The sequence below is a fragment of the Saccopteryx leptura genome, chromosome 5 (genome assembly GCF_036850995.1).
Source record: "Saccopteryx leptura isolate mSacLep1 chromosome 5, mSacLep1_pri_phased_curated, whole genome shotgun sequence".
NCBI classification, from domain to species: domain Eukaryota; kingdom Metazoa; phylum Chordata; class Mammalia; order Chiroptera; family Emballonuridae; genus Saccopteryx; species Saccopteryx leptura.
Window position 1 is genome coordinate 36,031,411 of NC_089507.1, and position 11,580 is coordinate 36,042,990.

An 11,580-nucleotide genomic window follows, 5' to 3' on the forward strand; every position below is an offset into this window, starting at 1 on the left:
GTACCTGAGGTGGAGGCCATGGAGCTATACTCAGAGCCCAGGGCCAACTCGCTCCAATGGAGCAATGGCTATAGGAGAGGGAGAGGGTGAGGGAGAAGCGGTGGAGAAGTAGATGGGTGCCTTTCTTGTGTGACCTGACCAGGAATCAAACCTGGGACCTCTATACGCTGGGCCAATGTTCTACCACTGAGCCAACTGGCCAGGGTCATTATTTATTTTTAAGTCTACAGAACTAAAGTTACTATTGTTGAGAAATTTAAAAAAAAATCAAAACCTTAGTTTATTCATAGATGGATTTAACATTTTTTTTAATTGATTTTAGAAAGAGAGAACGGGAGGAAAAGAGAAAGAAACATTGGTTTGTTGCTCCACCCATCTATGCACTCATTGGTATATGTCCTGACCGGGGTTGAACCTGCAACCTTAGCACATTGAGGACAACACTCTAACCAAGTGAACTACCAGGGCAGATTGATTATTTATGATATGCTAGTTTTAGAGTGCATTTTATGCAGAAAAAATTATATTCCATATTTTATATTATTTAAAAATTTTGCAAAATATAAACAGGAGATAGAAAACAAACAGGGTATAAATGTGAACTAAATTGTTCACCAGGAACAGACAACCCCCTAAATCTTAGTGACTTAATGCTGTGTAAGTTTGTTTTTTACTCATATTTCATGTCTAATTCAGTTTGGCAGGTGGGGCCCTGCTCACTGAGCTCTCTCAGGGGCCGTGGTAGACAAAATAATGACCCTCAAAGATAGATAGCCACGTCCTAATCAGATGCTGTGAATGGGTTTTTTACCCTAATGGCAAAAAGTGCTTCGCCAATGTGATTCCGTTCAGGATCTCGAGATGGGGAGATTGTTTTGGATTATGCAGGTGGGTCCTTATGAAAGAGAAGCAAGAGGGTCAAAGGAAGTCGGAGGAGATATGACCGTGGAAGAACAAGGTTGGAGTGATGTCAGGGAGGGCCGCAGCCTCTAGACATTAAAAAATGCAAGGACATGTGGCCTTCCCTGAAGCCTCTTAAAGGAATCAGCCCTGTTGACACCATGACGTGAACGCAGAGAGGCTGATTCTGGACTTTAGACCTCCAAAAGTATAAGAGGTTAAATTTCTACTGCTTTAAGCCATTAAATTTGTGGTAATTTGGTACAGAAGCAATAGGAAACAAATACAGGGACCTATGTTCCATCTCGACAAATGCTTTCATGGTCCCTAAGGCAGAAAACGGAAGAGTGGTAAAATATGTGCCTTCTCTTAAAGCTTTAACTGAAAGCGACATGTATGTCTTCTGCTTTCCCGATTGGACCCTGGATGAAATGCCGGGTAACCCAGAACTGACAAGCACAGTACTCACAAGGACAGCTCTCGTCAAGGGGATGTCCTTGTGGTTCTAGGCTGGAGGCAGGAAAAGACTAGTGAAAATGACACAAGTCAGCAATGTTCAAGGCAGAACGGATAGAGATATAAGGTTGCCAGGTAAATTGTGGATTTGTCTCATGAAATATATAGACTGTATACTTCTTTGCTATTGGGCTGTTTTGTACATTGTAGGATGTTGAGCAATATTTAGGACATACTTATACTGAAAGATTATCCATTGTTTATCTAAAATTCAAATTGAACTGGGTGTTCCACATTTTTATTGCCAAATCTGGCAACCTTAATAGAGAATAAACTCATGTTGAGAGCTGGCTTTAGTGCTGTGCAGGAGTAAATATGGGGACAGGCAGGGTCAGATTTGGGGAAAAAATGGACACTGGAATCAAATGTTAATTAAAAAAAATTTTTTTTTTTTACAGAGACAGAGAGTGAGTCAGAGAGAGGGAAAGACAGGGACAGACAGACAGGAACGGAGAGAGATGAGAAGCATCAATCATTAGTTTTTTGTTGCGCGTTGCAACACCTTAGTTGTTCATTGATTGCTTTCTCATATGTGCCTTAACCGCGGGCCTTCAGTAACCCCTTGCTCGAGCCAGCAACCTTGGATCCAAGCTGATGAGCTTTGCTCAAACCATATGAGCCCGCGCTCAAGCTGGCAACCTCGGGGTCTCGAACCTGGGTCCTCTGCATCCCAGTCCAACACTCTATCCACTGCGCCACCTCCTGGTCAGGCTCAAATATTAATTTTTAAAATTGATTTTTAGAGAGAGAGAAAGGGGAAAGAGAGAGAATGAGAGAGAGAGAGAGAGAGAGAGAGAGAAATGTTAATTTGTTGTTTCATTTATTTATGCATTCATTGGTTGATTCTTGAATGTGCCTCACCAGGGATCAAACCTGCAACCTTGGTGTAGTGGGACGATGCTCTAACTAATTGAGCTACCCGGCCAGGGCAAATCAGATATTAACTGAAGTCTTTGTTTTAGACTACAGTTACTGTGACTGAGGCAATTATACAACATGATTAGTCCAATTAGAGTGAATGTTCAGAAAGATACGTGTGTGTGTGTGTGTGAATATAAAAGAGTTACAGACACTTACCTGTGGCCCAAACTAAGCAGTTGCTAGAGAAACATTCTCAATTATTTGAAAGTCTAAAGATATATAGCTGGTGAACTAGCATGTGTTTTTTTTAAGGACAGTGATAAAAGACAAAAGTATCTACTAAAGACCAAATGTCCAAACTTGGTGATCTGTTTAAATCAGGGGTTCTCAACGAAAGGTACTTTGTATCCCAGAGAATACTTGGCAATGTATGCACAGTTGTGATTGTCACGAAGGGAGGTGCTGCTGTCATCTAGTGCGTGAAAACCAGCTAACCATCCTACAACACATAACGCAGCACCCAAAACAAAGAATCATCCAGTCCAAAAGGTCAACGGTGCCACTGTTGAGAATCCCTGGTGTAAACTCATGTAGTCAGTACACATTCTGTAAAGGCACAAACAAAATGTTCCCTCCTGAGTAAAACTAGATAATAAGCCTGAAATTCCATGCAGACAGATTCCAAACTAAAATAGAAGCAGCTGGCACCACACAGGCCCTTCATTTGTCATTCCCTATCTGGGGTTTAGCCACCTCTGCAGACAGACAATAAATCATTACTGTGTGTGGTGTGTGCATGGCATTGCTATCCTGTGTATATTTAATCATTATGCCCAAATGTTTTAACCTGCATACGGTGCCATTGTTTCTTCAGGGTGACTTATTTCTATATGATTCAAGAGATGGAGGCTCTGGCTGGATGGCTCAGTGAATAAAGCATCCACATGGCACACCAGAGGTCGCAGTTTCAACCCGATCAGGGCACATATGAGAAGCAATGAATACACAACTATATGGAACAACTGTAACAACGAGTTGATGCTTCTCGCTCTTTCTCCCCCACTCCCTCTCAAATAAATGGGAACATATTTTTTTTATAAATAAATTTTTATTTTAATGGGGTGACATCAATAAATCAGGGTACATATATTCAAAGAAAACATTTCCAGGTTATCTTGTCATTTAGTTCTGTTGCATACCCATCACCCAAAGAGAGATCGTCCTCCGTCACCCTCTATCTAGTTTTCTTTGTACCTCTCCCCCTCCCCCTCTCCCTCCTACCCTCCCCCCACCCCCCACCCCTCGTAACCACCCCACGCCTGTCCATGTCTCTTAGTCTCGTTTTTATGTCCCACCAATGTATGGAATCCTGCAGTTCTTGTTTTTTTCTGATTCACTTATTTCACTCCGCATAATGTTATCAAGATTCCACCATTCTGCTGTGATCCGATGTCATCATTTCTTCTAGCTGAATAGTATACCATGGTATATATGTGCCCCATCTTCTTTATCCAGTCTTCTATTTTTTTTTACAGTGATTAAAAGCCTTTAAGCAAACTCTTGGCCAATACAGCAAGAATCCATAAAAGAGTAGTGTCCTTAACATGTTCACCAAGTCCAAGTTGGCCCCATCACCATGCCAAATTCCTGTAAAATGCAACCCAACCACAGTTCAGTCTGTTAGGAGCTGTCACAGGAAGCAGGAGTCCAGGAAAAGTCCACATCCAGGAAAAGTCCTCATGGCACTGGAATTGTTGTCACCATTCTATACTTTGCAGCTCATGTCCAAGTCCCAATGACCACTGCTTCTAGCTGGTAATGATTCAGGTAGACTGGAAAAGCCATTTGCAGCATGCGTGGATATGGAGCTTCTGTTCTCCTCTGCCTGGAGAGATGAGACCAGGTTGCTTTTCCCCGGAGCTCTGCGACTGTGGCATGGTAAAGAGAACCTTGGGATACACTAAGCTGGGTGGCAAAGGTAGATTCATAATAGAAGTTGGCAAAAGCGGGAAAGAGAGCTCTAAATTAGGAGTAGGTCCCAGCCTGAAATATGAGTGGGGCATTGAGGTAGGAGGAATAAAGGAAACAGTATATATTAAACAAAGCAGCAGAAAATAGGACTATCAACACCCACAACAGAGATCTTTGAGAGAAGAATAAAAAACCTGACTATTCAGGCAAGACATAGTTAAGTGGCCCTTGTGCAAATGAGATCAGTTTACCTGCTTCTTGGAAGAAATACCCTAGGCTCGTCCACAGTGTCGCAGATGGGGCCAACGGCCCTGGGCACCTTCAGCCTTCAGTGGCAAACCCCAGCATTCTGGGCAAGGTTAGGTCATAGGTGGCTGGAGCAAGGCTGGAAGAGACTGAACCCTCCCTTAGAGGAGCGAGGGGGAAGCCCACCTTCCAGTGTCCCTGTTTCCTCACAGCAGAGGCATGTAAGTCTGGCAGGCTTTAGCTCAATGACCTAATGGGAACATATTTTTAAATTTCTTTTTTTAAAGAGTTTATTTATTGATTTTATTGAGAGAGGAAGGGAGAGAGAGAGAAACTAGAACATCAATCTGTTCCTGTATGTGCCCTGACCAGGGATCAAACCGGCAACCTCAGCTCTCTGGAACAATGCTCCAACCAACCAAGCTATCTGGCCAGGGCAATAGGAAAATTTTTTTTCAAAAAGAGATGGTTATATCTGTAGTAATATGGTTCAAGTTCAAGGAGTTCATTAGGGAAAGTTGTGAGCTAAATCAGGTCAAGGAGATACTAGAGACCTGGCTGAGAACCAAGGGAATTCTCAGTTCCTGGAAAGGTGTGTTTATGAAGGCTCTGTCAGTTCTAGAGGGCAGAAAACCAAGTCACCAGGCTTAAAAGCAAAAGAAGATATATTGCTTCGCATGACTGAGACTGTCCCTGGGGTGTCCGCTAGGGCTGGATGAGGGTCTGCACGCATCCACACCTGTTTCTAGGCACTGCTTGAACTCGCTTTTTCTCTCTGTTTCTCGTCTCTGCCTTCATTTTGCTGGGAGACTTTCTCTACAGGGTCATGGTAGGGAAGATGGCTACTGGCAGCTTAAATATCACATCCTCCTGACTTAGAACGTCTCTTTCCCATCACCCGTATGTCAGAGTAGGAAAGGTCTCTGTTTGGCCCGAGTTGGATCCCTGGCTGTGTCCAGGGAAATGGTACCATGCATGGTTGGCCAAGTCTGTGTCATTCGAATGACTTTTGTGGGACCACATTTCTATGCTGTCTCTAGTCCTGAAACTTCCTCTTTCTCTTTTTTTTTAAGGGTTATTTACTGATTTTACAGAGAGGGGTGGGGAGCGAGAAGTATCAACTCATAGTTGCTTCACTTTAGTTGTTCACTGATGCTTCTTGCTTGTTGTATGTGCCTTGACTGAGCAAGCCCAGGTTCAAACTGGCAACGTCAACATTCCAGGTCAGTGCTCCGTCCACTGCGCCACCATAGTGCAGCCTAGCCCAGGCACTTCTTGAATGCAATAGCTGGCACCCGACTGCTGAAGGAGCCGGACGTGTGAGGGCTTTCATGTCTGGCTGTGCAGAGCCACCTGGGAGGTTCAGGGTTACCCGAGCTTTTTTGGCTGAGGTACTGACTGACCCTCTTCATGTGGGGAAATAGTCCTGTTCTCGCGAGACTGTGTTAGAGAATCACAGAAACAGACTCATATGGTAGGAACCCGATAATACATGGTGATTGGTTGGTGGCGTTTTTTTTTTTCTTTTTAAGAATTTACACAAAATAGTCCATATAAATGAGTTTTAATCCTTATCTTCCTTCTCTTCTTCATCCGGTTAATCTGGAAGTAATGTAACTCTCCTTGCTGTGTACAACTATGTGCAACCAATCATGTCAAAAATCTGTTCTTCAGGCCCTGGCCGGTTGGCTCAGCGGTGGAGTGTCGGCCTGGCGTGCGGGGGACCCGGGTTCGATTCCCGGCCAGGGCACATAGGAGAGGCGCCCATTTGCTTCTCCACACCCCCCCCTCTTTCCTCTCTGTCTCTCTCTTCCCCTCCCGCAGCCAAGGCTCCATTGGAGCAAAGATGGCCCGGGCCCTGGGGATGGCTCCTTGGCCTCTGCCCCAGGCGCTAGAGTGGCTCTGGTCGTGGCAGAGCGAAGCCCGGGAGGGGCAGAGCATCGCCCTCTGGTGAGCAGAGCGTCGCCCCCTGGTGGGCGTGCGGGTGGATCCCGGTCGGGCGCATGCGGGAGTCTGTCTGACTGTCTCTCCCCGTTTCCAGCTTCAGAAAAAAAAAAAAAAAAATCTGTTCTTCAGATAATTTTCGGTGAGTTGCTTCAAATACCTTTTGGGAAAAGGCACCTCGAAGTTACAGTGATCTAGCTCTTGCTCCTTTCAGTGGTTACAGCCCCTCCACTGAGAATTCCCACTTCTCCACTCTGATTCTTTCCCAAAGAAATTGCTCCAAGTTGGCAGCATCCACAATTCCATCTTCTACGGGGTGGGTGCAGTCACAGGTGGACTTACGAACCTGCCTCCATTTTTTTTGCACTTCTTTGACACACGCTTTCCCACGGATGCCACTGGGGCAGCAGAGACAGAAAAAGGATTAGTGTCCTTTCAGTACCCCAGATGATCCATGTGTAGTGCACAAAACACATTCTTGCTGGGCCCTCAGCTGATGGTCTCTCACATCTGTTTGAGTGATGTGAGAGAAGGAGCTCTATGTTTGCAGCTTAATACCCTGACTTCTATGTGGTTCTTCCACTTACTGGGCGAGCAACTCACTGGGCTGCTGTCAGCCCCACCTTCCTCATCTGTAAAATGGGCCAATAATCCCCCCCCTCTCAAGGATTCTGAGATAATCAATGAGATTACCTGTGTATAGGGCTGGTATGCAGGAAGTGCTCCAAATTGCTTCTTTCTTCTCTCTCTTCTTCTGCAATGTTGGTCAGCTTTTATCAAAATTTAAAGATGTTAGATTTCTTTAAGTTTGACAATATATAGCTTCAATTATAAGAACACTTTTGAATGTTAAAAATAACACTCAGAATATATAAATATTTTTAACTATTTAAATAAATTACATCTTAAAATGTAAGACATTACATATGATGATTTATAAGTAAATTAAGCTAATCATAATTCAATTCTTATATTCCTGAACAAAATGACTTCATAAATATTGGAAAACTTCCCGTTCACATCACCCCACCCTTCTTCCAAGGATCGAGTTCTGTTTTCACTCTGAAGTTTCCAAATATGTATAAACTTCTCTTTCCTGGTGGTTGAACTACCAATGGTTATAAATGCTTAACCAAATGCTGACTCAGGACTGTCAGTGCACCATCTCAGTTACTGAGAATAAAAAATGTGAGCCTTTTCAGAGCAGTGCTATTTGAATAACTATTCTGGGAAAAACACTTTGAGAACTGACTGTATTCCTAACGAGTTCTTAGTAATGATACTTTCTCCCAGCATGAGCAAGAATGGCCATCTGTACTTCAGAATAAATGGACAATGTGCCCTGGGACCCTGGAACTTATTTTTATTAGTCTTCCCTGGCATTTGGCATATCAAAGGGAAGAGATGTGAACATCATTAAATAGAGAGTTCATGTGTGAAATGTGAGGTATAAGAGTTTAATTTTCTGTTGCAGCTGAGTAAATGCATGACTATGTCTTGACAAGTTTTATTCACTTGAGGAAGGTCTTAATTCTAGTGCTGATTTTCTTTTTCTGCTTTTACAATGAGCTTACATATAAAGCTGGCATGCTATATTTATGCAACTATGTTAAATTTATGAAATTTATTTCTCCTCTTTTTTTATTTTTTTTTATTTTTTTAAATTTCTTTTTTTTTGTATTTTTCTGAAGCTGGAAACGGGGAGAGACAGACAGACTCCCGCATGCGCCCGACTGGGATCCACCCGGCACGCCCACCAGGGGGCGATGCTCTGCCCCTCCGGGGCGTCGCTCTGTCGCGACCAGAGCCACTCCAGCGCCTGGGGCAGAGGCCAAGGAGCCATCCCCAGGGCCCGGGCCATCTTTGCTCCAATGGAGCCTCGCTGCGGGAGGGGAAGAGAGAGACAGAGAGGAAGGAGAGGGGGAGGGGTGGAGAAGCAGATGGGCGCGTCTCCTGTGTGCCCTGGCTGGGAATCGAACCCGGGACTTCTAAACGCCAGGCCGACGCTCTACCACTGAGCCAACCGGCCAGGGCCTATTTCTCCTCTTATTCATCATCTTACATCAAAAGAAAAAAGAAAATATACAAATGTGTACAATTCGCTTAATTCTTTAAGTGGGCAAGGGTCAAAAATGGAAATTAATTTAGAGGGATTACCTGGTATTCTTTACTGCCTTACTTTCAACTGGGATGATTTCTTCTCCTAAGGAAAGAGTTCCTTTTCTTTTTTCTTTTCTGATCCAAAGATTGTTATAAAGATTAAATGAGATAACATATGTCCACTATTGGCATACAGCAAGTTTTCAATAAATGTTGCTTCTCTTTTCAGCTCCTTCCAATGAGTGGTCATCATGTCTGATGACTAAACAGAATGAATGGTTCTCAAATTTTAGAACATTTCAGAATTAACTCAGAAATTTGTGAGATGTGCCACCGCCTGGTGCCACTTTGGAATCACAGGGTCCGAATTTCCAGGACTACGTCTGATAAGCTCTGATGGGAACCCAGCATCAGAACTGCTGATCATAAACGGAAGTCAGAGCTTACAACAATTTCTGGGTTGCTTTCTTTGGTTCCCAAGGATTGAATGAATTCTGAATCAGTAGTTATAAAGAGAACTTTGGGGCTAGAGAAGAACTTAGTGTTTATTACATTTCCATCTCCTGCAGTTAAAACTGAATTGCAGAGAGGCTAAGGGACTTGCTGGGGAAACTTAGTCAGGTGCAGTGTATGACGTGGCTGTCCTTGGGCTCTGTCCCACAACCCCCACTGGCTTTGAGCGTGAAGTCCTCCGCGGCTTCCTGTGGTAGAAACATTTACTTTCAGCTCAAATCAACCTATGCTTATACATAGATGGCTCCATCTTGATATGTCACACTGATCTTGTACTTTGTACAAAAATAGCTGCTCGATTCTAATGGCTGGCTATTTCTCACTTTTATTACCTGATATAATTACCCCTTGCCCATTCTTCTTTGTGGTTATATGATTCATGACTATTATTAGCAGTAGGCCTGAATGCACTTTGAAAGGAGTATTGAAAGGAGCAAATATTACTGACCAAATACCATGTCATCTCATGTGATTATTTTACTGTCTTGGGAGCAGGAGAGGATTAGGTAGGTATCTTTTGAAAGGATTGTTTCCTTTTATATATTCACGGCAGGTTGGTTTTGGAGAGTATAAAGTTGTCTCATTTTTCAAATACAGGAGCAGAATTTTTAAGTGCCCACCTACCTATTTAAGAATTGTACTATAGGACCTTGGGATCATATATGATTTAGAGTGATGTTTCTGACGTTGAATTTCTAAAACCAGAGGAGTATTTCAAGATTAGGTATACCTCATGTGTACCATTTTTTTTTTCAGTTATCTTAACTGATCTCACCTACCCGGCACTTGAATTATCACTACTGGAACTTAGTCCCTCACAAGCTGTCCCTTAGTGCTTTCTGAGCCACTCCCAGGATATTGGACATGTCCTCCCACCTGTTTCTCCAGCTGTGGCCTCGTCTGTGGCTGGCTCTCCCTTGTCGAGGGCTTCTTCTCTGTGGGCTGAGGCAGTCCTCTACTGCTACGATACTATTATGCGGCTTACATGCTCGTCTTTCCATCTCCGATGCCTCTGTGTGAAGGATAGTTTCCTGAAGATTTGATATAACGACAGCGATGTCCAGTAGAGTGGAGAATGATCAGACCAGTACGCAGGTTCTCTAATAATACTTAGGTTCCCTGCTCAAACCCAGTTCTCACTTCACTGCGCTGGGGCAGCTCACTCCCTACCTGAAGGTCCTAAATGCTTCGGGTTTGTGCCAACTGTTTCCCATCCCTAGAGAGGAAAGGGAATTTCTTCCTCACTTCTGTCTTTGACCCATTTGCCTTCGACCGTTAATCTGTTGCTCAGCTGATTGGGAGTTGTAAGTGCTCGTTTCCTAGATGGGAAGCCGTGCAGCCAGGAATGGTCTGGTTCTGCAGCCTCGGCGAGACAACCATAGCACGTCCTGATGTTAGTACATTTCCCAAAGGCTGGGCTATTCAGTCTCAAATAAAATCAAGTATGAAACACCGAGAACCCGGGCCAGGCTGAGTTGTCTCAAGCCCAATCCAGATAATTCTCTCTCTTTTCATCAAGGGTTTATAAATGGGTCGGGGTAGGAGTCCAGTCTTTCCCAAAGTCATCTTGTTACACAGAGAAAGTTTCCTCAATACATTACTCTTCTGAGGATGTTTATCTAAAGTGCCTTCACTGTTAAAGCCGCAATCCAGGGATCCTTCAGGTGAGGCTGATATTCGAGTGTCTTCTCCTCCCTTTGCCTTCCATGTCATTCCTCCCACAGCTGCAGGCCTGGCTGGACAAGGAAGCCCAGTGGGGAGGTCCCTCGGGGTCAGCCTCCGGGGACACAGAGCGTGAGTGGTAGAGAATGGATCTGAGGGAGCAGAGGGAGAAGGACCAGACAGTGCCGAGGACAGAGTGTTTAGGGAAGGTCTGATTCCCGGCTGGGAACTCTAGAACACCATAACTCAACCAAGACTTTGGGTTTTCCTAGAGATCAGGCTTATAACTAACTGTCACCAGGCTATGTCTCTGTGTGTGCCTGTACATCTATGTATGGGCATGTCTGTGTGTCTCTCTTGTGTCTGTGTTTATGTGTATAGGCATGTCTGTATCTGTGCATGTATGTCTCTATGTGTGTGTGTGTCTGTGTATTCCTGTGTATGTAGGTGTCTGTGTCTATTTTGTGTTCCCTGTGTGTCTGTGTGTGTGTTTCCCTGAAAGCAGGGAACAGCAAAGAGGACCTTCTGGGGTGGAGGACTCAGGACTCCCACACAGTCACGGTTCTGAGTCCGTGAGGCAGTGGATACCAAGGCTAGCCTGCCCAGGCGTCTGGGGGCTGCCTGACACCTGGCAAAGGGGTATTGGGAGTCTGAATGACTTGGCTTGGATTATGCAAAGCCAGTTGGCATGGCGCAGTAGGATCGGCTTCTAGAGGAAGCAGCAGGGCAGGACTGCCCCTAATATTTGAGGGGTCCAGAGCAACAGTATAAATGAAGGGTGCATGCCACATGTTTAAATCTTCAGAAGTTATCGATCAAGCTACATCAGAGCCTAGCTCTTGGGTTCCACGTGGCCACAGCGTTTCC